The 26,677-nt window shown below is 45.8% G+C and overlaps 9 non-coding genes across 9 annotated transcripts; 5 read left to right on the top strand and 4 right to left on the bottom strand.

Moving 5' to 3' along the window:
- Positions 1-3,222: 3,222 nt before the first annotated feature.
- trnas-cga (transfer RNA serine (anticodon CGA)) lies at positions 3,223-3,304 on the bottom strand. Its single transcript has one exon. It is a non-coding gene; the product is annotated as a tRNA-Ser (tRNA).
- A 2,251-nt stretch (positions 3,305-5,555) lies between these two features.
- Positions 5,556-5,627, top strand: trnag-ucc (transfer RNA glycine (anticodon UCC)). Its single transcript has one exon. It is a non-coding gene; the product is annotated as a tRNA-Gly (tRNA).
- An 830-nt stretch (positions 5,628-6,457) lies between these two features.
- Positions 6,458-6,531, top strand: trnai-aau (transfer RNA isoleucine (anticodon AAU)). Its single transcript has one exon. It is a non-coding gene; the product is annotated as a tRNA-Ile (tRNA).
- Positions 6,532-13,784: 7,253 nt separating this feature from the next.
- On the bottom strand, positions 13,785-13,926 carry LOC138229467 (U4 spliceosomal RNA). The gene has a single exon (XR_011185878.1). It is a non-coding gene; the product is annotated as a U4 spliceosomal RNA (small nuclear RNA).
- Positions 13,927-15,218: 1,292 nt separating this feature from the next.
- Positions 15,219-15,337, top strand: LOC138229311 (5S ribosomal RNA). The gene has a single exon (XR_011185742.1). It is a non-coding gene; the product is annotated as a 5S ribosomal RNA (ribosomal RNA).
- A 635-nt stretch (positions 15,338-15,972) lies between these two features.
- Positions 15,973-16,142, bottom strand: LOC138229428 (U1 spliceosomal RNA). The gene has a single exon (XR_011185845.1). It is a non-coding gene; the product is annotated as a U1 spliceosomal RNA (small nuclear RNA).
- A 6,901-nt stretch (positions 16,143-23,043) lies between these two features.
- LOC138229331 (5S ribosomal RNA) lies at positions 23,044-23,162 on the top strand. The gene has a single exon (XR_011185762.1). It is a non-coding gene; the product is annotated as a 5S ribosomal RNA (ribosomal RNA).
- Positions 23,163-23,933: 771 nt separating this feature from the next.
- trnat-agu (transfer RNA threonine (anticodon AGU)) lies at positions 23,934-24,007 on the top strand. The gene has a single exon. It is a non-coding gene; the product is annotated as a tRNA-Thr (tRNA).
- Positions 24,008-25,888: 1,881 nt separating this feature from the next.
- trnas-cga (transfer RNA serine (anticodon CGA)) lies at positions 25,889-25,970 on the bottom strand. Its single transcript has one exon. It is a non-coding gene; the product is annotated as a tRNA-Ser (tRNA).
- Between the last annotated feature and the right edge of the window lie 707 nt (positions 25,971-26,677).

Raw genomic sequence — 26,677 nt, forward strand, 5'->3', positions numbered from 1 at the left:
TGGTGTTTTGGAAGAAAACCTTTTTTCTTTGAATTCAAAATCAATCGGAATTTCAGCACGACACATCAACACTTTTTTTGTTTTAAGGAGATGACATTTTAAACCTGATAAAAATAGTAGGAAACACAAGTTTCTTGCTGTGAAAATTTAGATGGGGAAGTGTACTACTAGTAGCAGTGTAGAGCTCTCTGTGGTGGAGTGCAAGCGCATGTTCTATGGGCCAGTGGCGTAATGGATAACGCGCCTGACTTTGGATCAGAAGATTGTAGGTCTGAGTCCTGCCTGGCTCGTGAGGCTTTTAAACCTCTCAGGTTCCTCGGTAACAGGTTGCCGTCATGTATATGAACTATAGAAAAGCATTTGCCACAACCCGTAAATTAGCACGCAAGTGCGGGCTAGTTAACACAGAACTGTATGGAGATCATCTCCAGCTCCGAGCTCAATTGCAATGAAAAAACATGCAGAACAGAACTGGAGAGCAGCTGAATTTGTGCTCAGTAGGGTGGGGAGGACTCAGCATTGCTATTGTTCTAATTGGCATGAACTGCAGGAGATCTGAATCAGAACATGTCAGTTAGTTCGATCATTGCGTCAATATGTAGGCCACGTTAATACAGAATTATTACTTTGTCTGTCTCGTCTTTGTATATAGCTGAATGTCCCTGACAATTTCATGTTAGTTTTTAAGAACGACATTGGTGCTAATATATACATATATAGCATATAAGGAACACGTAAAAGTTTAGTCCATGCTGAAAAGATAAGAAAATCGCCACAACGTTTCATCTTGGAATAAATCTTTACTTGTTGTTTTGCAGCCTACCCATTCTGACCTAACTCCTCCCTTGAAATTCCCTAACAGATAAGGGTACGTAACGGCTCATGCGATGCTCAGTTGCAATTTGTCCCAAAACAAACAAGAACAGCAGCTGAGGGTTTGAGTTTGAACATGCACTGTATTAAAGCAGCTTTTATTTCCATTGATAAATGCTAGATATTCCTACAGAGATTCTCCAGGTGAGTAAGCGATTCCTGTTTCTGTTTCTATTTCTGTTTCATATATATATACAATATATATATATGTTACATGTGTCTCTGCAATAGTACAAATGTGTTATACACTATCAGGGGCTGCTTTTTTGTGCACCTCATCTACAACAAGGCTTTTTTTCATTTATGTTTGTGGACCTTCACCATTTGAGGAAGTGAGTTAGATAAGAAAGTTACAGGTATGGTGAGCAATGACTGACAAAGGCACGTACTGCGTATTCCTTACAGAAGAGTAAGCAATTTGTTCTAAAAAACACCGGCTAAAGTCAAACATCGTTAGCAATCTTATTACTTAAATAGAATTAACATCAATAAACTGTAAGGTGCTGGTACATGCGAGTAGATGTGATCTTCTATTAAACAAAAATGCAATTACAGCTCTAAAAAGGTCAACCTAGACTTCTGTAACAGATCTGTTCAGGTCATCGCTGTTCCTCTGACCTTGTGAGTCTTTGGAATTTTAAAAGTGTATTTTGCTTGCCTTTCATGTGGTCTGTGTACAAGTCACTGTGGCGTATGCGGTCCTACACAGCCTTGCTATAGACGTGACGAGCCTCCGCTATGTTGCAATGGAGAACAGGTTCAGTATGGAGCTGCCGAGAAAATTCAGCTGGAAAGCTCGTTGCAGAAAAGCATCGTTATCTGCGTCCAGCTGCAAAGCGTCACTCGTGGGTGCTGAAGAATCGATTTCCAAGGCAGTGGGTCTAGGCGATTTAGAGTGTTAAAGGTCCCAGCGAAAACAAAACAGCGCTGGTCCTTTTTCATGCACGCACGAGAGCACCGTAGTCGGCAGAATTTGAACCTGCGCAGGGAGACCCAAACAGATTTCAAATTTGTTGCCTTAACCACTCGGCCACGATTACAGTAAATACGCCAGCTGTTGGCTTCTTGCTACAATCGAACAGGGAGTGCGAGGCGGCGGCGGCGGCAACTTTTTTCAAGTTCGCTCTCCGTTTAAGAAACCTTTTACGCCATACGTGTAAGCAGACACACACCTCAGAGTACTTAAGGGTGGCTTCAAGTTGGAATGATAAAGTCTCCCCGTTCGGACATGAAAATAGAACTTTCTTAGACAGAAATAAATCAACAACGGAGACATGTGGACGACGATTTCAGTCACTGCACTTTGAATAGCATTTTTACTCGAGTTACAGGAGATGCACGAATGGCCCTTGACCTACGCTCTTACGAATGCCTTGGAACATTCAAAGAGAACAGCCCTCAAGTCCTGCGGTTTATTATAATGCTGTTGCGTGTCGAGGCAGTATTTGACTCCGTCCTACCGTTGAGACACGGGGCGTACTGTAAATGAACTGCACCTGACAGCTTTAGAAAAACACCTGGGCTCAGTACGGTGCTGAGAGCTCAGCGTTGCTGTTGTTCTAATTAGCACGCACTGCATCGGCTATGACCCGAACTTTTCAATTATTCCGATCAGTAAGTCAACACGTACTCCACATGAAAGGTAGAAATATTCTCTTGTCTGTCTCTTGTTTTTATAGAACTGAATGTCCCTGACAATGTACTGTTAGTTTTAATTGAAGAACGGCATCTGTGTTCAAATATACCAGACAAGTTTACGTAACTGCTCATGCAACACTCAGTTGTAATTAGTCAAGAAATAAAGTCGAACAACAGCTGCGAGTTTGATTCTGAACGTATGAGATTGCAGCGCCTTTTACTTCCATTGACAAATGATAGAGATTCGAAGAGAGATCCTTCAGACCAGCAAGCAAACCCACGGCTATTTCGGTTTTCTATCTAGGCAACGTTGGTGTCTGCAATAGCATACATGAAAGCGTGATGCAATTTCTGTGGCTACATTTGTTGCACGTCATGCACAGTAAGAGTGTTTCTAACACCAAATACAAAGTCAACAATTAGGGATCACGCCTTCTCCTCAGTTAACCCACTGAAACCCTTGCTGTTAACAGTTCTTTACTGCGTGCTTTACGAGCACCTACATATTGTGTCGATTCTTTCAGCTTTATTCATTAGGTTTTCAAAGGCATAAGTAGAGCACCAGAGGTGCGAACACAAAGTGTGTGGTTACCTGAAGAATTGATTTCCATGGCAGCGGGGACAAGCGATTTAGCGTTTTTATAGCACGAGGAAAGGAGAAGCGGCACTACACCTTTTCAGCGCAGGCACAAAGCGACGTGCGGCAGACGCCGTAGTCGGCAGGATTCGAACCTGCGCGGGGAGTCCCCAATGGATTTCGAATCCATCGCCTTAACCACTCGGCCACGACTACAGCGAGCTCGCCGCTGCCGCATTCCTCCTATAATCTAACACGGAGTGCGAGGTGGCTGCGGAAACGTTTTCAAAGTCGCTCTCCGTTAAAAAAAAAAATACCTTTCACAAAATACGTGCCGGCAGACAGACACGCCTCAGAGGGTTTAAGGCTGGCTTCACGTTCAAATGATAAAGTCTCCCCGTCCGGATGTCAAAATGCAACTTTGGCAGACAGAAAAAACATCAACAAACCACAAATGCACCACACTGCACTTTCAAAAGCATTTACATTCGTGTTAGACGCAGGAATTGCCTTTGATTTGCGCGCTTACGAACGCCATGGAAAACGAAACAAAACTAAAGCCCTCAGCTCTTGCACTTGATTATAATGCCGTTACGTGTCGAAGCAGTAATTTACGTCATCCCACCACTGCAACACGGGGAATAGAGGGAAATGAGCACAAGGTGAGATATTTTTAATCTGTAAGGCTTCTGTAGTTTCTTTTTGAAATCATTGTTACAACATATTATGTAAAAGCATGTTGAAAAGAATCTACCTGCATTCCAGCGGCCCTGAGCAAGAGGAAAAAAATGATGTCTTCTGTGCCAGGTGCCTGCAAGGGGAGAAAGCTAGAATCCTACCCAGGCTCCTGGAGCTCTGTCCTGGCTAAAGGAGGGTGAATCCATCCCCTTCAAAGCTCCATGAAAAAATGATCATTTAAAATTTGAAAAAAAAAACATCATATAACAACAGTTTTCATTCATAGGAGTGAAAAACAACCATTTTTGAAGACATATTAGTTTCTAAAACACTACAATAAAGTTGAAAACATCCGTTTTATATTACATTAATTTTTGTGAAATTAGTCATTTATTGCACTATTTTTAATAAAATCTCTAATTAAAAGTGATTAAAATTAAGTTTGGAACAACAAGGAACACAAAAAAAAAGATTTTAAGGAAAAAAATATTGTCTTTTGTGCCAGGTGCCTGCAAGGGGAGAAAGCTAGAATCCTACCCAGGCTCCTGGAGCTCTGTCCTAGCTAAAGGAGGGTGAATCCATCCCATTCAAAGCTCCATGAAAAAATGATATTTTTAAATTTGAAAAAAAAAACCATTATAGAACAACATCTCTGTGTCCACAGAGTGCAAAAATCCAACTTTGAAGAAAATCCATTGACTGATCCCCGAATCCTGAAGTTTCTTCGCATGATATCGGGCTTGCAACCACTTTCTGGAAAATGATGAAAAATGCCAAAAATGAAAAAAAAAGTTATCAATTCTAGAGCCTAAGAGGGAAATAAGAGAAATGTATATCTCCAAATAATTTTATGTGCTTCAGAAGAGCCCAGGAAAGTTTTTTGCATACATGAAACCACGCCCGTTTGCACGTAAGCAGACATGGTTGCACACACGACTGCATGAAAGCACGCGTGCATGCAAAATCATCCTGTTAAGCATTTGAAAAGCCGCACCACGGCGCACTTGAAATAGCTCTTACATTAGTGGTCGACACAGGAATCGCCTTTTTATTTACGCTCTTACCAACGCGATGGAAAGCAAAACAAAGCAAAGCAGAGCAAAACAAAACGAACAAACGCAAAACCCTCACGTCCCGCACTTGCATATAACGCCGTTACGTGCCCAAGCGGTATTGTACGTCATCCTAGCACTGCACCCCGGGGCGTACGGTATATGGGAATGAGCACACGCCACGAATCGTCTGAAATCACTCCCTACAGCTGTAAGGCGCCTTGAAGCGTGCACCCCCAACATTCTTCTTTGCGCATCTGTGAAAGGTAAACTCTTGAGCAAACTCTGAACCAGCTCTAAGGAAACTAATCCGATTAGACGTTACTTTGACTCATCCTTTAACAGTTTTCAGTCTCTGTCTTTAAACACCTTGCTCAGTCACATTCAAGCCACAAGTACTCTTCTCGGATGTTGCACAAACAAATCCTAATGTCTTGAAAGCATTGCAGCATGTTTGTGTCCCACTTCCCGTGGCTGCAGGACGACTGACACGAACGGACAAACACAATCTGTGGCGTTTAGCGTGACATAGTCTTGCAGGCATCGTGCTGTCTTACTGCAATACTATACCACTTGAGGAAACAGTCCATCTGGCCATGAAACTCATTTGAATGTCTAGCTACAGCAACTAACAATAACATGATTTATTCAGGATGTGTGGAATCAGCACGTCCCGGAGACAGCTTCTGAAATCGTGAGCATTCTCTGGTGGTGTCCTGGAGGGCTCCCCCGGGCATGTGTTGGTGGTATAGTGGTGAGCATAGCTACCTTCCAAGCAGTTGACCCGGGTTCGATTCCCGGCCAACGCAGTGGCAAGTGTTTTCAAATGCTGTCACGAGCCTTGGATTGTGACTAGCAAAGCGAAGCCTTTTGAAAGAGCTAAAGCACTGCAAAACGGAATTGAAGGAGAATCTTACAGGGGATTCTGAGCGGTGTCTAAATAAATAAATTCACAGCGTCCGCGGATGGCATTTTGCAGCTGGAAGTAGATGTCGACGCTTTTTGCACACAGCACCAAAAAAGCGTCTTTTTTGAAGGTACAGGCATTGAGCATTGGTGGTTCATTGTTAGAACTCTCACCTGCCACGCAGGAGGCTTGGTTTCGATTCCTGGCCAATGCAGTGGCTTTTGCAGCGAACGGCTCCATCACTTGCATCCCAACTTTTGCAACTCGCAACTGAAAACCCACTGAAGCTAAGCAGGTGTGAGCCAGGTCAGTACCTGGATGAGGGTGAGCTACAGGGAAAAACAAAGCTTCCAGCTGAAAGTGGTGTTAATGGGGCCAGCGGGGAGGCGCTCACCCTGAGGTCTGTGCGGGTCCCAATCTCCCAATATAGTGACGGAGAAGCTGTGTTGTAAAAGGGCGCTGTCTTTTGGATGAGATGTAAAACTGAGGTCATAGTGCTCTGTGGTCATTAAAAATGACCACCAAAACCTTTGACAAAAGCTCTTGGTAATTGATGGTCTTCAATAATGTTTCTCCTTTAGGTACATTTAAAATCAGCTGAATAATGCTGTGAAACCATGAAACTGCATGAGAAAGCCCGTACACTGAATTACACGGCTTTCTATTCAAAGGAGGACAAAAGAAATTCCCTGAGTTTGATTTTTTGCAGCACAGAGAGGGGCACTGTCACGAGGCCGGTTAGCTCAGTTGGTTAGAGTGTGGTGCTAATAACGCCAAGGTCACGGGTTCGAGCCCCGTACGGGCCATGTCCTTTTCTCCTCTCTTACCAAAGCTGTTAGGTTCCTTTCCGTGGTGAGATGGGTTGTCCTGCAACGCTGCCACACAGTGCCGACAGACAAGAGTGTTGCGGGAGAAGAGAAAAGTGTTTGAAGATTTAAGAGTGTCTTAGGTGGAGCCAAAATCAAGTGTCACAAATGCAAGTGGGAAGATTTCCAATGTTTAATATGGTCAAAATAAGCGGAAGTTACCAGCTGGTCCGGCACAGTCTGCCATGCTTTTGTCATATACTGTAAAGTGGTGTCGAACTGGAGCCTCACCATTTGCATATGTGAGGCTCCAGTTATACATCGATTGTCACATTAAATGACAAAAATGAAGAGAGGTAAAGCAGCTGGAGAGGTTTTCTTACAACTTTTGAGCTGACACAGTTTTGGAAAATGTTTCCTTCACGCTGCACTGTACAATATAGGCAGCCAAGAGTCTCCAAAACAAAACAGAATTGACAGATAGGAGAAAATTCCCACTCGTCCTGAAGTTCCCAAAATCCAGCACTGAGCGTAAACAAAGTGTCTAAGTAGCGTGGGAATGTTAAACCTAACCCTAGCTGGAGTTTGAGCAATCCAGCACTGAGAGTAAAAAGATGAGTCAAAGTAACGTCTAATCAGATTAGTTTCCTTAGAGCTGGTTCAGAGTTTGCTCAAGAGTTTACCTTTCACAGATGCGCAAAGAAGAATGTTGGGGGTGCACGCTTCAAGGCGCCTTACAGCTGTAGGGAGTGATTCGAGACGATTCGTGGCGTGTGCTCGTTCCCATATACCGTACGCCCCGGGGTGCAGTGCTAGGATGACGTACAATACCGCTTGGGCACGTAACGGCGTTATATGCAAGTGCGGGACGTGAGGGTTTTCGTTTGTTCGTTTTGTTTTGCTCTGCTTTGCTTTGTTTTGCTTTCCATCGCGTTGGTAAGAGCGTAAATAAAAAGGCGATTCCTGCGTCTACCACTAATGTAAGAGCTATTTCAAGTGCGGCGTGGTGCGGCTTTTCAAATGCTCAACAGGATGACTTCGCATGCACGTGTGCTTTCATGCAGTCGTGTGTGCAACCATGTCTGCTTATGTGCAAACGGGCGTGGTTTCATGTATGCAAAAAACTTTCCTGGGCTCTTCTGAAGCACATAAAATTATTTGGAGATATACATTTGTCTTGTTTTCCTCTTAGGCTCTAGAATTGATAACTTTTTTTTAGGATTCTAGCTTTCTCCCCTTGCAGGCATCGGGCACAGAGGACCTCATGGTTTTCCTAAAAATCTTTTTTTTTTGTGTTCCTTGTTGTTCCAAACTTAATTTTAATCACTTTTAATTAGATATTTTATTAAAAATAGTGCAAAAAATGACTAATTTCACTAAAAATAATGTAATATAAAACTGATGTTTTTAACTTTATTGTAGTGTTTTAGAAACTACTATGTCTTCAAAAATGGTTATTTTTCACTCCTAGGAATGAAAGCTGTTGTTATATGATGTTTATTTTCAAATTTTGAAAAAATCAAAGGATTCTAGCTTTCTCCCCTTGCAGGCATTGGACACAGAGAACCTCATGGTTTTCCTAAAAATCATTTGTTATGTTCCCTGGTGTTCCAAACTTAGTTTTAATCAATTTTAATTTGTTATTATGTTAAAAACAGGGTAATAAGTTTCTAATTGGACTATAAATAATGTCATATTGTCTGCTATAAAACTGATGTTTTCATCTCCATTGTAGAGATTCTAGAATCAACTAATAGAGAATTAAAATAAAAAACGGCATAAGAAGACATTACCAACAACGACCACAAGATGGAGATGTTGTATAGACATTACCAATAACGACCACAAGATGGAGATATTGTCCAAAGAGGCAAGAAGGGCAAAGCCGCGATAAGGAGATTGCTGTCAGAATGCACATCCGGATCCCAAACAGAATCTCTAGTAAAATATGATCATTTGTGAAACAGGCAAATGAGTGTCAGCTACAATATGATTGCTACATATCTGCATTTGTTGGTTTTTAAGGAGTAAGAGTGCAGGCGGTTTAAACCTGCGATCCAGTGTGTTGAAGTATTTCACAACACTACCCCTAGCACATCAGGAAATAAATCCTCATAATGATTATTGCCCTGGGCATGTACCAAAAAATCAGTGAGCATATACATATATCGCTGTGTTGAAGCTAGAGACACAGAATAAGTGCAAACACATCCTAAATACAGTGTTCCTGCACCTTGACCTCATCCAGAATGTATCGTTTTTTGAAAGCGATTGCTGTCAGAATGCACAACTGAATCCCAAACAGAATCTCTAGTCAAATATGATCATTTGTGAAACAGGCAAATGAGTCTCTCAGGTGCCCATTGCTCATTTTCCGACACATTTATGCAATACTTTCACCATGCATTGAGCAATAGGGATTAAAGACACCACAGGTAAAGTTTTCGCGTTGAGCAATAGGGATTAAAGATACCAGAGGTAAGGTTTAAAAGTGATTCTGAGGTGTAACACATCAGCTAGGCATCGGAAATGCGGGGTTTGATAGCCCTTCATGGAACACCGTACCCTAAAGGTACCAGAAGTCCACTAGTATAAGCATTAAGTCACTGTCAGCCCTGTTGCAATGTGATTGCTACATATCTTCATTTCTTTGGTTTTTAAGGAGTAAGAGTGCAGGGGGTCTAAATCTGCGATCCAGTGTGTTGAAGTATTTCACAACACTACCTGTAGCCCGTCTGGAAATAAATCCTCATTCTGATTATTGACCTGGGCATGTACCAGTAAATCACTGAGTATATATATATATCACTGTGTTGAAGCTAGAGACCTGTATGTAATAATATGATGCTAAAATGTTATTTTCACATGTAAGAAAACCGGCTCAGGGACGCCAAATATGTAATGTTGCCATAGCAAAATTAAATGTAGTGGCTCTCTGAAGGCACCAGTTCTGTAGGGTTTGGGCATTTACTGAGACAATTATTAATTGTAGCAGTAAATCACAAAGTTGATTCTTTTGATGGCTTTAGAATCCAACCATGTGACATAACTCAAACAACGCGCACACACAGGTACTAATACACGAGGATACATTTATTAATACATAAAATATGCATGTAAACCTAACAGATCTTATCGAGAGGGTTATCAGAATACAAAAGATATATATTCAGTCAGTTACGAAGTGTTACACATATCAAGAGGACATACGTTCAGTATATCATTCATTAAGACCGTTTCGTTAATGAACTTGGTTATAACTTCTACATTAGATACTCAAACAAGTACATAACTCTTAGGAATTAAATTGATATCAACTGGTTGGGATAACAATTGAATTCTCGAGCTGTAATGCATTGAAGTTGAATACTCATCCAATCTTTGGGGATTCAGATCTTCCTGCGGGCACAAAGAAACAGTTGCAGGCTGTTGCTGTCCAATCCGCGCTCTCTGGCTCCGTGCCAGGCTGTGCTGTGCGGCTTGCGACGCTGCGCTGCTGATGCTCACTGTGGGCTTTAACTAGCAAAGTTTGTGCACAGGAGAAAAGATGACTGTGGGTCCCAGCAAGTCAGGAAGAGGACCGGTTCGTTTCTGATGAAGAGCTAGTTCTGAATAGTGATTCAGCTGTCCACAGTTCCGACCTGTTCACGAGGCCTGCTGCTGGTGCTAACCTCGGGTGGATCCTCTGGTTATTCTCTGGCAACCTCCGCTCTAGACTCTTAGAACAAAGGAAAGTTCTGGCACTCGGACACACTGGCCGTTCCGTGGTTGTCCGGGCTGAGTCTCAGGATGGTCAGGAGGCGCGCTGCGAGAATGTCCTGCCCTTGGGAGCCTTCTGCTCCTGGGCCGCCCTGCCCTGGAATTCTCCTTTGAATTCCCTTTAGAATTGTCCACAGAATCCTCTGAATCCTCCCTTCTGAATCTTACTGAATCTCACAGGCTCTCTGTGTTGCCTGTTTTTACCTGGAGGAACTTCAGCTCATTGATTGGCTGAAAGTTCCATGGGCATCAGAGTCCCACGTGGGTTACTCGGCCCTACCAGTCCCTGATTGATTGATCAAGGTGAGATATGAGTCACTTAGTCCTGACACTTAGTAATGCAGTCCAGATGTCCAACTGGCACTCCCTAGACAGATAGGCGCCAATGGATGACCATTGATCATGATAGCCAGGCTTAGCTAAGTGCATCCCCCTTTGGGAGCTGTCCTAGGACCTTAAATCACCCTGCATGAATAGTCTCTCTGTGGCTGCACCACAGAGATGAACAGAGAAATGGGGCCTCATTTGGGAAGGCTCAGAACACTTAATTCTGCCTTATTAATAAGCCTCGCCGCTACACACATATATTAATATAATAAATGATTGCTTATGCTTTATAAACAAATCTAATTAAAATAAAAGCTTAAGTTTTGTATTTATCTTGTACCATAGAACATGATTTTCTTTGTATTTCAATCCCACAAAGTGTCCAAATGACGCACTACATGATATAAGGAAGATTATCACATGCATATCGGTATTATCTTTCTTACGAAAATGCATTCCTTTCATTACCTTTTACTTTTTAAAATGAACTCAAATTGTGTATAATGTAATAATTTAAGTAGAATAGATTCTAATAATATAATGATCCAGTGTGTTGCACTACTTCACTGCTTCACTGCTCTATGCCGTCTGGAAATAAATCCTCAGACTGCTTACTGCCCTGGGCATGTACCAATGAATTACAGGAGCACATCTATTTCTCACTGCGTTGAAGCAGGAGACACACAGTCTCTGCAAACACATCCTAAATACAGTGTTCCAGCACCTTTGACCTCATCCAGAACGTATCATTTCTTGAAAGGGATTGCTGTCCGAATGCACATCTGAATCCCAAACAGAATCTCTAGTAAAATACGATCATTTGTGAAACAGGCAAATGACTGTCTCAGGGGCCCATTCCTCATTGTCAGACATATGTATGCAATGCTTTCACCGTGCATTGAGCAATAGGGATTAAAAACACAGCAGGTAAGGTTAGATGTCATGTTCTATGATCATTTCTTTCAGCATTAGGGACTAAATATACTAAACGTATCATACTAAAATGTTATTTTCACATATATTAATGTAATAAATGATTGCTTATGCTTTATAAATAAATCTAATTAAAATAAAAGCTTAAGTTTTGTATTTATCTTGTCCCATAGAACATGATTTTCTTTGTATTTCAAGCCCACAAAGTGTCCTTTGATCTCTATTCTGTGGTAATCCACGATGACCCCGTTCTTCAGGTGATTCATCATGTCCTCCCTCGCCTGTTGAGAGGCCACCTGATCTCTTCTGCCGTGGCGTGCTTCATACACGCCCTCTTGAAGTGAGCAGGAAGCTGATCAAAAGTATTCAGGCACATCTTGCACACCAGGGGAATCCTCGCGGGTTTCCTTTAAAAATAAATAATACCATCTGTGTATAGAAACAAGCTAAGACTGATTTCTTAAATTATCCTTAAAATTCTCTCTCATAGTTTGAGCATAATGATTTTATTGCATTTATATAAGAATTGCTCATTGCTCCTAAATAAATAATGGCCTCAGTCACAGACTTTCCAATAGAAGCCATTGTGGAGTTCAGCAACTGCAGGTCCTAGAAGTGGGGAAGGAATTTTAAAAGAGAAATTGAATTACAATACAGAAGGAATGGCTGAGGGTTCACTGAAATGTATAAATATACAAATTCCAAAGACTGAGTCCATATAGAAACAACTACTTTTCATTTTCAGTATAAGAAAAAAAAAACATTATCTTCCAAAGCATCATAAAATTGTCCCTTCTTCCAGACTCTACTTCTCTCTTGTAGTAGTATAGCAGACCTTTCCAGGTGAGCAGATCACAGAGTCTGAAATGAGCTTCCTCCATCAAGCAAAGTACCTGAACATGACTCTGTCTTCATAAAAGCGCCCCTGTAATAAAGAAATTAAATCCGAAATCAAGAGGGCAGTTGCCTACTGAAATACAAGAAGTCATCAATTTTAACCTAGCAACACATTAAAGGCTGCATCTATACAAATACGATTCTAGAAATGCTCACCAGATTACGTTTTAAGAAGGAACTGCGCCTCAGGTTCCGCCGAGATCTTAACTCGGATGGCAGGATTCAGAGTCCGGAGTGCGGACTGATGGCGCACGGAGGGTCCATATACTGTGGATCCCTCAGTGATCTTCCGCGTATTCAAACCGCCAGCGTGTGACTCCCCTGTCCCCGTGACCTCATTGCTCTGCTCTCTCCTCTGTGCAGCTGAGCCCGACTCACGGTAAAATGGAAAAAAATATGCCCTCGACGTGAGATTTATTCTGGAGCGAGCCAGTGTTGCGCATAGCTGCCTTCAAAGCAGTTAACCCAGGTTCGATTCCCGGCCAACGCAGTTGCGAATGTTTTCAAATGCTGTCATGAGCCTTGGATTGTGACTAGCAAAGCGAAGCCTTTTGAAAGAGCTAAAGCACTGCAAAACGGAATTGAAGGAGAATCTTACAGGGGATTCTGAGCAGCGTCTGCATACATGCAGTCAGATAAAGGTGCTGAAAGCTTGAGCTACTCTCAATGTCATGCTGCCCTTCCCCGGAGTAAATCTGTTACATTGAAAGAATGCTTCTGGCAGGTTCAAAAAGGGACCCTTGTTAATTGGAGAAATCAATGATTTCGAATGAATTCTGTATGCGTTAAAAGACAGCTATACACAGAAAACATGCAGGACACTGCTCATGATGTTTCCCGAGCCGAAACACAGTGCGTTTTTCCAAGCCATTTGACAAAGCCCACCCACTGAAAACTGCAGCAGATCGTGTAAAGACGTTCAACTTTGTAACTACTGCACGCACAGGAAGCAGAATAAATTCCTCTTTTCAAACTGTCAAAGGTTTGCTTTGCGAACGCTGCAGGACATCGCACAATCTCTTTTGAATGGGGACAAACGATTTCTTATGGGGCGCAGTAAGTACAGACGTTTAAAATGCTCCACTCATGCCGACGATGCAGCATGAAGAAGTGCAACCTAACGTTTGACAGACAAAAGCCAGGCGCCGCTATGAGCAATATGAAATCATACTGACAGCACACGGCGTTTCGCGCTGACACAAAAGTAATCTCGACAGACGCTGTTCTCTGCATAAAGCTGAAAGAGCTAAAGAGCGTTCCTGTTGACACGTAACAAGCTCGTTTCTTTCTACCATGATATCACCGTGACCAAATCTGTCTTTAAACACCTTGCTCAGTCTCTGACAAGACTGTCAAAAATTGCTTTCGCCGATTCTATTGCAAACCGGCGGAAGCGGGGTATTGGGAAAAGTTTTCAACTAGCAATAATCGCGCCTCGGCTAAACCTCACAGGCTACAATACTGCCACTGCGCAAAGCTGACGGTTGCCAGGCAACCGCGGGGATCCTATGGAAATCGTTATCGATCGTCTCATGGCATGTCGTTGCTATAACGCTTCATATTTGTCGTCTTCTTCTTCTTCTAGCTTGAGGTTTTGAAGAATTTCATGACAGACAAGGGCTCCGTTGGGAACAAAGGGCGTTGTGAGAAAACCGTTGCTTATTTTCAGCAGCAGAAATACAACCCTTTAAATACAAGATGACAGAACAATGACGAAGGGCATGCCGGGAGGAACTCATGCACTACAGAGGAAAGGGGGCGGGCACGTACAGTTCACATTCAAGCCACAAGTACTCTTCTTGGATGTTGCACAAACAAATCCTAACGTCTTGAAAGCATTGCAGCATGTTTGTGTCCCATTTCCCGTGGCTGCGGGACGACTGACACGAACGGACAAACACAATCTGTGGCGTTCAGCGTGACATAGTCTTGCAGGCATCGTGCTGTCTCACTGCAATATTATACCGCTGGAGGAAACAGTCCATCTGGCCATGAAACTCATTTGAACGTCTAGCTACAGCAACTAACAATATCATGATTTATTCAGGATGTGTGGAATCAGCACGTCCCGGAGACAGCTTCCGAAATCGTGAGCATTCTCTGGTGGTAGGGGCGTTCAAGATGGCGCTCAGGTGGGAGGTAAAGTTTAGTGGTTGGGGAGTTTTTTTGAGTTTTTCATGACCTGAATGTTAATTTTTGCTTTTTTTGACTACAGAAAAATAAGGACTTAACACTAGTTGTTTAAACTTCAGTTTTAATTGAAAGAAAAAAAAACGATTTTTTTTTAGGTTTAAAAAGTCCGATATGAGTAACACTGGGAAAAGAAAAGAGAGTGCTGGGTCTTCGAAGGAGAACTCTAAGATACCTCAATCGTATATGTATAGCACTACAAAAAAATCGATGGCAACTAAAGGGAAAAGTGAAGCAGCTGCAGGGGCAGCAACAGGGCGGAGGCGCCGCGCGCCCGGCCGACGTGTTGGACCGGTGCGCTTTACGTGCTGAAATAAACACGCGACAGCCCCGAAATGTTTCCAGAGTGCTGTGCACTGAAGACTTGGCTGGTGCTCCTCTGTGCAGATTGTTGGTGCTCCTCCAGTGCGGGACGAGCCAACACAAGGGAGCGCATTCGCCAACATCCAGGCACGCAATGCGATTTGGAAAGCAGCTCCTTTCCAAAGAGTTGCACACGAACGATCCTTCAGTCCCGCTCGGGGGGCACGGAACCCCCGCCACACACAGCTTCAAGTAGCGAGTCAGGCGCTGGGGCTTTCGCTTACGGCCACACCACCCTGAACACGCCCAATCTCGTCTGATCTCGGAAGCTAAGCAGCGTCGGGCCTGGTTAGTACTTGGATGGGAGACTGCCTGGGAATACCAGGTGCTGTAAGCTTTTGCTCTCCCGGCCAGCAGGGGTCGCCGTTGGTGCCGTAGGCTTTGGGAGGAAAACCTGCAGGATGGAAAGGTGATCTATAGCCTCATCTCTAGAGATGTTTTGTTGCTGTGGCATGTGTGTGACCCATATTCAAAAAAAAAACCCGTCTGTAAAACGAATATCGAAGCTGCCTCTAAATCTGCAAATGAAGATGAGTCGATAAACCACTCGTTTTTCGTATAACTAGACATATATTCATTTGTTACCGATTTCATTCATTGAGCACGGATACAATAGAGGTACAGCCATTCACTGTTTGACATGTCTGCACTGGTACAGAACCGAGCAATCAGAAAACGGGTGAAACTGTCTTTAGACTCAGCATACAGTACCGAGGCCCCCCATGACCAAATAAAGGCTAACCTCGATAATCAGCCTAAAGAACGCAAACTACAGCAAAACGACTGACTTTGAAAAGGGAATGAACGTCCGGAAGGAGTAGTGGAACTAGCTTGAGATGCTTCTCCGGACCCCTAACTAAAAGCCAGCGAGAACCAGCAGCGGCGTCCACTCCTGTCGAACCGGGATCCTTCCGCAGCCACGCAGCTCGTGGTGTCTTAACCCTCCCGTATCTGATTTTGGACCAAGCACATCAGGGGAGAGCGCGAACGCAGTCCCCCACTACCAGAAATTATGCAGTTGAGATTCCCACATTTGGGGAATTCGCAGGGGTCAGCACAGCCGGAGTGCAATGGCCGAGCCTCGCCCTGGGTGAACCGATTTCGATTTTTAAGAACTTTATTTTCTTTTCACAAAAAAATACAGGAAATCACAAATCAGAAAGCTTTACATTAATATACATACTTAAAACAGTATATATGATCACATCTCATTACATTTTGACACGGTAACAGTTACATAGCAACAATTTCCTTTTTTTCTGGTGCAAATCACATTCTTTATTTAAACATGATAATGTTTTTCACAGTTTCTTGAGATGTTGACCTATGCTCTCTATTTCCCACAGATTTTCTGCTTCCTCCCTCCCTTCTCTCCACAGATCTCTGAGGTAATAGTTCTCTCGGGTGATGAACAGGGCCAGGCTACCTGCTGCCTTGACTGGGACCTCGATGCCTTTGAACAGCCCCATGTTCCTCACTCTCCACAGGGCGTCTTTCCCACTGTTCACCACGGCCCAGATCCTGTCAAACACGTCAGGAGGAAGCTTGACAGGAGAGATGCCGTATCTAACGAAAGCAGCGGTCAGGGTAAATTGGGGCGAGAGAGCCTGCAACCAATCTTCAAACTGTGCCCAGAAGGCCTTAGCAAAAAAGCAGGACCACAGGAGATGGGTCACAGTCTCCTCCTCGCCGCAGCCCACCCTAACGCAGCGAGGGCTGGGGGTGAGGCCCCTACGGTACAAGAAAGTTCGTACCGGTAAGCACTGGTGGACGACACTCCAGGCTAAATCTCTGTGAATGTTGCACAGAAATTTAGAGGATGTGTGTTTCCACACCTTCCTTGTTTGGGCTGATGTTAAAATGCCCACAGGGGTCTGCCTATTGTTCTGGGGTGCTACGAAATCTTCCAGTTTTTGGACGCTGACATCTCGGAGGGGAATATGGCCAATTGGGTGAGATCTTAGAAAACTTTTAACTGTCCCATAAATTGCAGGGCATGTGTCAGAGAGTGGGACGTCCAGCTTGGGTCTGACACCCCACACTCTGAACACCTCCCTACCTACCCAGAGCCTGGAAAAATAAGTCCAGGTACGCGCTGCAGGTGCTGTTGCAAAGCCTCTCAGCACAGAGGCCAGGAAAATGCACAGCAGCTTCGTAGCAATATCTGGGACAGACTTCCCCCCTGAGGGTAGCGGCCTGTACATTATTTCCCTTCTGAGTCTTTCCTGCTTCCCACCCCATAGAAATTGAAACATCAATCTCCTCAGCACCGCCGCAACACGGTGTGGGATTGGGAAGGTAGAAGCCAGAAAATTCAAGACAGGCAAGAGCTCGGCTTTGATGACCAGCACCTTCCCTGTCATGGTGAGGTCTCGGTCCTTCCATTGCATCAGTTTTTTGTTTAAGATTGGCAATTTGTTCTGCCAATTTACTGTTCCCATCTCTTCTCCAAAATACACCCCCAGGACCTTAATTCTCTTCTCTTGCAGCCTGAGATCATGTCCTTCTTTTGGCTCCCTCCAGTTCTGATAAAAAATCTCACTCTTAGATGTGTTAATTTTTGCGGAGGAAGCCAAAGAGAACCGATCACAGCACTGCAGAGCTCTGCTAATTGAGGCATTGTCAGAGAGGAGCAGGGTGACGTCATCCATGTATAGAGATGTCTTTACCTCTCCTCCCCCACTTCCAGGCACTGGTATCCCATTAATGGCCTGATCCTGGCGCAAGGCACAGGCTAAGGGCTCCATAGCCAAAACGAATAACAAGGGGGATAATGGGCAGCCCTGCCTCACCCCTGAACAGACTTCAAAGGTGCGTGATCTATTGCCATTAACCATGACTCTGCTGTTGCTACCTGTGTACAGCAGGTTAATCCACTTTCTCATGATGGGGCCAAACTTCATGTGCTCAAGTACCGATGTTAAGTACTGCCGGTTTAGGCGGTCAAAGGCCTTTTCTAGGTCTACACCTAAAATGCACAGAGGGAGGGAGCGATCCTCAGAGTACAGACAGACATCCCTCAACAAGGCCAGGTTGTCGCTCATCAGGCGTCCTGCTATCCCACAAGTCTGTTCTTTCCCTACCAGTGAGGCCACTACATTTTGTAGGCGCAGGAAAAGGGCTTTGGACAGGATCTTAGTGTCCACGCCTAACAGGCTGAGGGGTCTCCAGTTCTTTATGTCATTTTTTGCTCCTTTCTTAAACAAGAGAGAGATAGTGCCTTCTCTTAAGGAGTCAGGCAGCAATTCTGTCTTGTAGCTTTCCTCGAATAGGAGCAGTAGCGGATCCTGAAGCAGATCCCAAAAGGTGCAATAAAATTCTTTAGGGAGCCCGTCAGCACCCGGAGTTTTCCCCTTCTGTAAGCTCTCCATAGCCTGTCTCAGCTCTTCTACTGTCAAATCCCTCTCAAGTACTTCCCTATCTTCTTCACTCAAAATGTTTTCTAGCTTTGAGGTAAAAAAATGAATATCTTCATCCTTTACCTCTGTAGAGCTGTACAGTCTTGAGTAGAAGGCCTCGGTGCAGGAGAGGATAGCACTCGGCTCTGTTCTCTCTCGTCCCTCCTCATCAACTACACTTTCCATGACAGTCTTGGAGCCTACCACTTTCCTGAAAAAGAAGCGAGTACACTTCTCATTTTCTTCCAAGAACTGCACTCTGCTTCTTAACAGCACTCCTCGACTACTTTCTTCGGCTATGCTCCGGATGTCCTTTTTTAAAAGGGCGATATCCTCGAGCACATCGAAGCCACTGTGCAGCATCGTGTAGAGACGCTGCAGCTGCCTCTGTTTCCTGGCTAGCACTCCTCTCCGTCTGGCAGCAGCCTTCCTTCCCTCAGCCATGAAAAAGGCCTTTGTCCTCACCTTCACCTCCTCCCACCACTCTCCTACTGACCCGTACAGACACTGCAAGGACAGCCACTGTGATAGTTTCTCCTTGTAGCGGGATACTACCCCCTCGTTCTCTAGCAGCTTTGTGTTGAGTTTCCAGAGGCCTGGGCCAAAGACAGTCCCGCCCTGGAGTTCCACTCTACACCCTAAAGCCTGATGATCTGAGAAGAAGACAGGCTGAAGAGTGACACCAACAACTTTCACTCTCTCTGAGACAAAGCAATAGTCAATTCTGGAGCTGCTATTCCTCCCTGACCATGTATATCCTGCTGTTGTGGGATATATACATCTATATGTGTCTGAGAGTTTAAAGTCTTGAACTAAGTTTTGCAGGGCCAGTGAGCTGGAATCCAATTTTATCGGCGAGCTAGACTGCCTGTCTGTGTGCTCTAAGATACAATTAAAATCCCCTCCCACTATCACGTCTGTGCTGCATAACAATAGGGGGGAGAGTGCCTTGAGTAGCTCCACCCTTCCTCCTACGTCAGTAGGGCAATACACATTGATTAGCCGCAGGTTAACGGTCCCCCATTCCACATCCACACACAGCAACCTGCCATCTATGACCCTCTGAATACTTTTCAATTTGAATGCCCATCCTTTGAAAAGAATGGCCACGCCAGAGGCTCTGTTGTTATTGTCCCCTGACCAAACAGAAGGCCCTTTATCCCACCTATCTTCAAAACTTTTATACCTCTCTTGATAGGCTAAAGCACACTCCTGCAACATCAACACATCTCCCTCTCTCTGCTGGAGGTAATCAAAGACAGACTGGCATTTAACTCTGTCATTGATACCTCTTGTGTTAAGAGAAATTATGTTAAGAGCCATATTACGTAAGAAAGTGGAACCAGTCTTTACAAAACACATTTCTCTTCGGTCTCACCTGTTACCTTTTTCTTTTTCTTTTTCTTCTTACCAATTTCCTGCCAGCCATCCTCTGAATGAGCCTTCATCAGGGTGGCAGCAGTAAAAGCGTTCACAGAGTCCATTTCAAGGAAGGGGGTAGAGGGAGGGGTGGAGAGGTTCCAGCTGTCCCCATCGCCATGCTCTCCTTCCTCCTCGCTCGGGGAGAAAACAGAGTCATTTTTTCTTTTCCTCAAGTCCAGCTCCTGGGAGCACTGAGGGGAAAGGGGTGCAGCCGATGCACCAGTCTCCTCTTCCCCCTCACCCACCAGCTGCTGCAGATCCTCCGTGATGGACTGTATGGAGGAGAGGAGGGCATCTGTAGCACTTGCAGAGTCTGAGAAAAGCAGCTCTGCTGAATCCTGGGTATCCTCGCTGGACCCGCTCCACCGGGGGGCCCCACACTGGCCCTCGTTCTGAGGAGCAGGAGTGGGGGAGGGGTCCTCGCTGTTCTCGGGGGTTTTCAAACCCTCGTGCTTGTCTGGTGCAGTCTGCGGTTGTGGGGGCGTAGTGGATTTCTCTTCCACCAGCCCCGGAGCCACAGCAGGACTGATCCTGGCTGGAGGCTGAGAGTCTTTGTCCAACAAGGGTTCTTTGTTTGACTTGTTGTTTGCTTTGGATTTTCGGGCCGGTTTGGCTGAAACAAGCACTGCCTCATCCTTTCTCATTTTGAGTTTATTGGCGTAGGCGTGAGGGCAGTTCTTAAAAACGTGTCCTTCCGAGCCACATAAATTGCACTTTGGCAGCATTGAACAGTCAGAGGCTAAATGTCCCTGTTTGCCACAGGTCTTGCAGCATTTCACAGTGCAGGACGATGCCAGGTGTCCCACAGCACCACAGCGCCGACACACCTTTGGTTGTCCCACATAAAACACATAGCCATTGCAGGCGCCCAGCCGGATTGTAGAGGGCAGGTGCCTTAAGCCTCCATTTACGCTGTCCGGTAGCAAGCGAACCTCGAATTTCCTTGCTCCTGTTTTTATACCATCAACATCTCTAACCTCAGTTCCATGGTGGACGGTGCAGTACTGGTTAAGCCAGGTGTGAATGTCCTCCGTCTTTGCCAGTTCCGAGAACATAACAACATGCACCGTTTTCCTCTCTCTCTGTGTCAGAGGCTGCAAGTTGATCTTCTCAAGTGCAGGAACTTTGCCTCTTTTTGCCTCAAACACATCCACGCATTGTTCAAACAGAGGATAGGTAGCAAATACAACCTCAAATGCTTTCTGACCTGGGAGAGCGAAGATGAAATCCAAGTGCCGAGGTTCAAAGCCAAGTTCCTTCTGTAACACTTTTCTGCTGAACTGCATACGATCCATGAAGAGGTCATCCAAGAGCTCAAAACGTACAGCATTCTTACGGGATCCAAAGGTTGCCATTTCAAAAACCGCAAATCGAACACTGCTTCCAACAAAAGAAAAACAATCCAACTACTCCACCTACAGGCTGATCAAGGTATCTCCCCTGCCAGGTAAGTATGAGTTAAACAGGCCCCTGCAAGCGGCCCGCACCCACAGCACAAATCGCGCAGCCTAGGCCACCTCCTCGCCCCGCACGCCACCGCCTCCTGCTGGGCCCACTCTTTCACACACTCACACGCCACACTAACACTCAAAAGTGTGGGCAAAACGAGAAAACGAGCGCGCCGTTTCCTACACATCTGCAGTCGCCGTTGCGCATTCGCAGCATGTCCCGGGATGCAATTCGGCCTCATTTGCATAACTCCAGACCGGCAGATCGCCACGCAAGCTCGCGACGTGCGCCTGCCACACACCGAACAAACCTTTTCAGCAATTTCCAAAAAACGGGCCTGCTCGCCTGCCCACAAGGCTCCGTCTCTTACCTGCTCTCCAGAGCCTGCTGCCTTCTGTGCTTTTCTCTCGGCACCGCTGCAGTGCACACAACTCCTGCAGCGGGAGGGGGGGAGAAAGTTCCCACGCTCCGCCGCAGGGAAGGCTCGCTCCGTGCGCACACGTCCTTTCGATGCCAGTCCAACAAGTGCTCCGTATTAGCTGCGTCGGGGCTCCGGCGTGTCGCACCTCACCTCACCTCGCACTGCCCCCTCCTTGAATGTCTGCCGCTGGGCATGCCCCACTCTCCTCCGCCTTATCTTATCGCGTGTGAGCACCGACAATGGCCACAATGCCGGGGAATGGCACCTGTAAAGTGTTAATTGGGGCACAGGAACAGCCCGTCTCGTCTCGGGGGGGCCGGCTTCAGAGACAATACAGCAAACACAGCGGGGCGGGGGAAGAAGAAGACGACACCACACATGCGGGTACATTCAGCTCCGGCGGGAACGAGACATTTGTCGGTCTTTTCAAGTGCCGAGAGCCGAGCAATCCTTCACTTGTATCGTTTCTCCCCGGTGACTAGATCTGGCCCTGCGACTCTCGACTGGGCTCACCCCCGGGGCAGCCCAGCAGGTGTGAGCCTGGCCGGCACCCGGATGGGAGATTCCACCCCGGAAAAGCTCCGGTTGCTGCTGCTCCTGCAAGAGGTGTGACTGGGACCAGTAGGGAGCGCTCACCCTGCGGGCTGTGTGGCTCTCTTACGCCCCAGCCTCCTGATGGAGGTCAAACCGAGGTCCCGACCCTCCTTGGCCATTAGGAAACCCCAGGGCGTCTCTCAAAAAGAGACGCCGGGGGTGTCCCTCTGGTGTTAGTGCTCCCCTTTACCCATCAGTTGGGGTCTCCTCCTAATCCCCGTCTCACCTGTAACAATCAATGACGAGGCCCCCCTGTCCGTGAGATTTAGTACTCGCGCAAGAGACCGGGGGCAGAGCGCGAACGCGGTCCCCCGCCCCCCACAAAGTGCGCGCTCCGGGTTCCCTCTCGGGGCCCTGCAACACAGCGGAAGGGCAGCGAGAAGGAGCCTCTTGCTCTGACGCCGCAAGGCCACAAGAGGGCGGAGGCGCCGCGCGCCCGGCCGACGTGTTGGACCGGTGCGCTTTACGTGCTGAAATAAACACGCGAAAGCCCCGAAATGTTTCCAGAGTGCTGTGCACTGGAGGTTTTTGTCTGGTGAAGACTTGCCTGGTGCTCCTCCGTGCAGATTGTTTGTCCTCCTCCAGTGCGGGACGAGCCAACACAAGGGAGCGCATTCGCCAACATCCAGGCACGCAATGCGATTTGGAAAGCAGCTCCTTTCCAAAGAGTTGCACACGAACGATCCTTCAGTCCCGCTCGGGGGGCACGGAACCCCCGCCACACACAGCTTCAAGTAGCGAGTCAGGGGCTGGGCTTTCGCTTACGGCCACACCACCCTGAACACGCCCGATCTCGTCTGATCTTGGAAGCTAAGTAGCGTCGGGCCTGGTTAGTACTTGGATGGGAGTCTGCCTGGGAATACCAGGTGCTGTAAGCTTTTGCTCTCCCGGCCAGCAGGGGTCGCCGTTGGTGCCGTAGGCTTTGGGAGGAAAACCTGCAGGATGGAAAGGTGATCTATAGCCTCATCTCTAGAGATGTTTTGTTGCTGTGGCATGTGTGTGACCCATATTAAAAAAAAAAACCCGTCTGTAAAACGAATATCGAGGCTGCCTCTAAATCTGCAAATGAAGATGAGTCGATAAACCACTCGTTTTTCGTATAACTAGACATATATTCATTTGTTACCGATTTCATTCATTGAGCACGGATACAATAGAGGTACAGCCATTCACTGTTTGACATGTCTGCACTGGTACAGAACCGAGCAATCAGAAAATGGGTGAAACTGTCTTTAGACTCAGCATACAGTAACCACTCGGCCACCTCTTCTAGGAAACTGGGCTGTCCTGACATGGGTTGGCGCACTCCAGTTGATCTTTTTCTTTTTTTTCCCTCATACTCGAGGGTCATTTTCCTGTTCCACATGCGATTTCAACATTTTCCTTGGGAGATGTCAAGCCAGCAAGCCACTGCTGTGGTTCAGTGGCCAGTGTGGAGTTCAGTGGCCCTGTTGTACACAGAAAGCACATTGAGCTCCTTGGACATGAAAAGTTCCAGATAAAAGCCATTTGTCATCCTTTCTCTTGGTGTCGATGTTGCTATTGTATGTAAAGATGGCAACTTGCTCAGCGAGCAGGCGGAGCACACACCGAATGCAGATGTGTCTGAGTGGTGTGTCCAAGTGGCTGCAAAAGGACAGCACTCCCGGGGCGCCGTGGCTTAGTTGGTTAAAGCGCCTGTCTAGTAAACAGAAAATCCTGGGTCCGAATCCCAGCGGTGCCTTTTTTTGTTCTGTGTTCTCGAACAGAACTGGTCATTATGGACAACCTCATACGTCTAGACTTAATTAATTGCAAGTATTCATTTCCTGTCTTGAACGACTTGTTTTTCTTAAAATGGATGCAACTTGCAAAACATGAAATACAAACCTCGCTAATCAGCGCTCGCGGCTGGCAAAAAAAAAAAGAAGTCAGCAATGTTTTTTTCTTTAACCTTAAGCCTGCTAATGGAGAAGAACCTAGTCGCCACATCACATACATCCGTTTCAACGATAAGAAGGTAACAACTATCCTCACTCCAGAGTAAATCTCACGTTGAGGGCATATTTTTTTCCACTTTACCATGAGTCGGGCTCAGCTGCACAGAGGCGAGAGCAGAGCAATGAGGTCAGGGGGATAGGGGAGTCACACGCTGGCGGTTTGAACACGCGGAAGATCACTGAGGGATCCACAGTATGTGGACCCTCCGTGCGCCATCATTCCACACTCCAGACTCTGAATCCTGCCATCCGAGTTAAGATCTCGGCGGAACCTGAGGCGCTGTTCTTTCTTAAAACGTAATCTGGTGAGCATTTCTAGAATCGTACTTGTATAGATGCAGCCTTTAATGTGTTGCTAGGTTAAAATTTATGACTTCTTGTATTTCAGTAGGCAACTGCCCTCTTGATTTCGGATTGAATTTCTTTATTACAGGGGCGCTTTTATGATGACAGAGTCATGTTCAGGTACTTTGCTTGATGGAGGAAGCTCATTTCGGACTCTGTGATCTGCTCACCTGGAAAGGTCTGCTGTACTACTACAAGAGAGAAGTAGAGTCTGGAGGAAGGGACAATTTTATGATGCTTTGGAAGGTAATGTTTTTTTTTTTCTTTGAAATCGAAATGAATCAGAATATCAGTGCAAAAGACAAACTCTTGGTTTGGTTTAAAGAGATATGGTTTTAAAACAGACAAAATGTAGAAAACAGGTGTTTCTCACTTTTGGAAAAGAATGGACCGGGGGTAATATTTTACTAGTTGCAGTGCTAAGCTCACTGGGTTACAGTCCTGCAGTGTCACACCAGGGCCAGTGGTGCAATGGATAATGTGTCTGACTATGGATTAGGAGTTTGGAGGTTTGACTCCTGCCTGGCGCTGGTTGTTTTTAAACACATCAGCCTACTCCCTAAGTAGCCTGTGCTACTTACTGCATTGTAATCGTACCCAGTAAGAGATTTCCTTCATGTAAATGAACTGCACCTGACAGCTTTAGAAAAACACCTGGGCTCAGTACGGTGCTGAGAGCTCAAGTTGTACCAATAAACTTGACAGTAAAAGGTTGTAATTAGTCAAGAAATAAAGTCGAACAACAGCTGCGGGTTTGATTCTGAACGTATCAGATTGCAGCACCTTTTACTTCAATTGACAAATGATAGAGATTCGAAGAGAGATCCTTCAGACCAGCAAGCGAACCCACGGCTATTTCGGTTTTCTATCTAGGCAACGTTGGTGTCTGCAATAGCATACATGAAAGCGTGATGCAATTTCTGTGGCTACATTTGTTGCACGTCATGCACAGTAAGAGTGTTTCTAACACCAAATAAAAAGTCAACAATTAGCGATCATGCCTTCTCCTCAGTTAACCCACTGAAACCCTTGCTGTTAACAGTTCTTTAATGCGTGCTTTACGAGCACCTACATATTGTGTCGGTTCTTTCAGTTTTATTCATTAGGTTTTCAAAGGCATAAGTAGAACACCAGAGGTGCGAACGCAAGATGTGTGGTTATCTGAAGAACTCATTTCCATGGCAGCAGGGCCAAGCGATTTAGCGTTTTTATAGTACCAGGAAAGGAGAAACAGCACTTCGCCTTTGCCGCGCAGGCACAAGGAGACATGCGGCAGACGCCGTAGTCGGCAGGATTCGAACCTGCGCGGGGAGTCCCCAACGGATTTCGAGTCCATCGCCTTAACCACTCGGCCACGACTACAGCGAGTTCACCCTCGCCGCATTCCTCCTTTAATCTAACACGGAGTGCGACGTGGCTGCGGAAACCTTTTCAAAGTCGCTCTCCGTTAAAAAAAATAAATACCTTTGACAAAATACGTGCCGGCAGATAGACACGCCTCAGAGGGTTTAAGGCTGGCTTCACGTTCAAATGATAAAGTCTCCCCGTCCGGATGTCAAAATGCAGCTTTGGCAGACAGAACAAACAGCAACAAACCACAAATGTGGATAAGGATTTTACAAGCTGCACCACACTGCACTTTCAAAAGCATTTACATTCCTGTTAGACGCAGGAATTGCCTTTGATTTGCGTGCTTACAAACGCCATGGAAAACGAAACAAAACAAAAGGCCTCAGCTCCTGCACTTGATTATAATGCCGTTACGTGTCGAAGCAGGAATTTACGTCATCCTACCACTGCAACACAGGGAATAGAGGGAAATGAGCACACGCTACGAATTGTCTCAATCATTCCTGTTAGACGCAGGAATTGCCTTTGATTTGCGCGCTTACGAACGCCATGGAAAACGAAACAAAACTAAAGCCCTCAGCTCCTGCACTTGATTATAATGCCATTACGTGTCGAAGCAGTAATTTACGTCATCCTACCACTGCAACACGGGGAATAGAGGGAAATGAGCACACGCTATGAATCGTCTCAATCACTCCCTAGAGTCCTAAGGCGCATTG

The sequence above is a fragment of the Lepisosteus oculatus genome, unplaced genomic scaffold (genome assembly GCF_040954835.1).
Source record: "Lepisosteus oculatus isolate fLepOcu1 unplaced genomic scaffold, fLepOcu1.hap2 HAP2_SCAFFOLD_45, whole genome shotgun sequence".
NCBI lineage: Eukaryota > Metazoa > Chordata > Actinopteri > Semionotiformes > Lepisosteidae > Lepisosteus > Lepisosteus oculatus.